Consider the following 2,429-nt stretch of genomic DNA (forward strand, 5'->3'; position numbering starts at 1 on the left):
GCCGGGGGCGGGATCCGCAGCTGCATCGCTCCCTGCCACGACACGCTGCCCATGGCGATGCTCCTTTCGCCCGCAATAGGTATTGCTACGGGCTCTCGGCCAGACACTGCAGCACCGGTGTCCGCCCACGCTGAGCATCTGCACCGGCGGGATTTTCAAACTCCCCCAAGGTTCCCTTAAGACTGCTATTATATTTCTATTAAAACTATCAGATTTCTATTACAGTTAAGCTGAGTTAATGTATTAGCCCAGTGTCCAGATGGGCAGCAGCAGGCAGGGGTTCATCTCAGCCTGCGCCTGCCCTGAACCATCCGGGCTGAGCGCAGCCCCGGCAGGGACGGATGCAGGAGGAGCTGGCTGGCAGCAGGCAGGGAGGCAGCTGCCTCCACCGTGTATGCTTCTCGCCCAGGACCGCACAGGGAGTGATGCAAAAGATGGAGCTGGGGCTCCGGCATCCCTCTCCAAAGCATCATCTGCTCACCAAGAGCCGGAGAGGGTTTACACGGGCAAGCGAGGTGCCCCTGGTAATAAGGCGGCCCCACGGTTGGTGTCGGTGGGTTTGAGCTCCCCCCCAGCCCTCCTACCTGCCCTGAACGTCTTGGCTCACACACTGCTTTCCTCTGCAAAACCACAGCTTTGCCTAAAGCTTTTCACTGGATGGGGCTCATGGCTGTATAATTCATCAATAAATTATATATATTAAAAATGCCTGGTAGATTCTGCTGATTTCCACGGCCCATTTTTGCCATAGAACGGTCTCTCAGGGTGCGATTCCCCCCATTCCTCTGTGCATCTGCTGCACCCACGGGCTCTCCCTGCCCCGCGACCCGCCTGCAGCCTGCCCGGAGCTCCGTTACCGCCCAGCGTCACCGATTTTGCCATATGGTTTGCCAGCGAAAGCGGCACAGCCAGGCAGTAACACCCAGAGAGGGTGGGCTGTCACCGTAACTTGCCAGAAGCAAGGGGGTCCCCCGGAACGATGCAAAAGGCGCTCAACAGCTCTGTGAACAGCGAAATTGGGGTGACACAACGGAGGGGCTGTTCCCACCCTGATGGGGGGTTGCTCAAGAGCGAGCGGGGAAGCACCTGCAGCCTTTGAGAAGGGCCAAGGGGATTTTCCACCTTTATTTACCCCGTGGAGATCAGGGGAAGGGCCATATTCTCTAATACCGATGATTCCAAGCCAAGCGCGGTGGCCAGCACAGGCAGCTCTCCTCCGGGTCACCCACCCGAAGGGGTGACGGGGCTGGGAGCCCCATGCGATGCTCGGGGTCTCGAGTGCCCCCGGGGTGGCCATGCCCCGCTGCCTCCCAGCCCTGAGGGGGGGACGCCCCTCCTGGGGCAGTGAGGGTCCGTCCTCGTCACCCCACTGCAGCCCTGTCCGTGGGTCCAGGCCGTCCCCGGCTCAGGGCTGCCCCTTCCCACGGCCGCGGAGGGGGACACGGCTCACGCGTGGGAGCCCACCGCTGGCCCCCGGCCGCAGAGGGGACAAGCAGTGGAGGGGACAAGCTGGGGCTGGCCGCGGGTGCCCGGGTGGCCCGGGTGGCCATCCCCATCCCGCCCCTCCTGGGACCAGCAGCCGCCACTCCACATCGCCGGCCCGGCCTGATTATCCCCAATCCACATCCCAACCGGCGGGTAAACAAAGCGCGTCTGGTTCCCCCCGCGCAGACCCTCCCTTACATATTCCGACAGCGTTTCACACTGGGACCGTCCCGTCATTAGAGGGTCATTTGCAGGAGCTGTCAAGGGTGGGCGAGGGAGGTGTGGGGCTCACCCCTGGCGGGGGGCAGATGCGCGCAGCCATCTCCAGATCTGGGCTCTTGATGAAATAAACTTAATTTGTTTTTTTTTTTTTGCCCCTTCCTCCGCAGGTTTCCTACTCCCTCTCGACAACTGCTCTCACACCGGCAGTGAACCCGGGAGGTTTCACTCTTCCTCGCTCCCCAGCTCCTCACCCCCCCTCCCCGGGACCCCCTCGCCCTCCCCAGCCCCCTGCATCCGTCACCCTCGCTGGAAGCCGCCGGTCCCTGGGAAGAACGAGAGCGGGGTGGAAAAATAAAGGCTGAGATTCCAGGAAAACATCAAAGCGCGGAGGGCGACGATAAAGCTGCACCGCTGCGCTGAGGGCAGGGCACCTCGGGAGCGCGGCTTCGCAGGGCTGGGGCTGCGAGGGGAGAGCTCTGGGCAGGGAACTCTGCGCCGGGCCCTTCTCCTGCCCCAATACACATCAGCTGCCTGACAGGGGGAGCCCAGACACGCAGGACAATAAAGCGGGGGGGCACCTCCCGCCCGGTGGGCTGCCCTCCTGCAGGCTCGGCCAGACCCCGCGCTCAGCTCTGTTCCACATAACTGGTGGGACCCTTCAGTGTCGCGGGGCTGCTGGGGCAGGGGCACTGCACGGGCGGTGGGACAGCCGGAACGGGACC

The sequence above is a fragment of the Charadrius vociferus genome, unplaced genomic scaffold (assembly GCF_000708025.1).
Source record: "Charadrius vociferus isolate BGI_N301 unplaced genomic scaffold, ASM70802v2 scaffold1044, whole genome shotgun sequence".
In the NCBI taxonomy this organism is placed as follows: Eukaryota; Metazoa; Chordata; class Aves; order Charadriiformes; family Charadriidae; genus Charadrius; species Charadrius vociferus.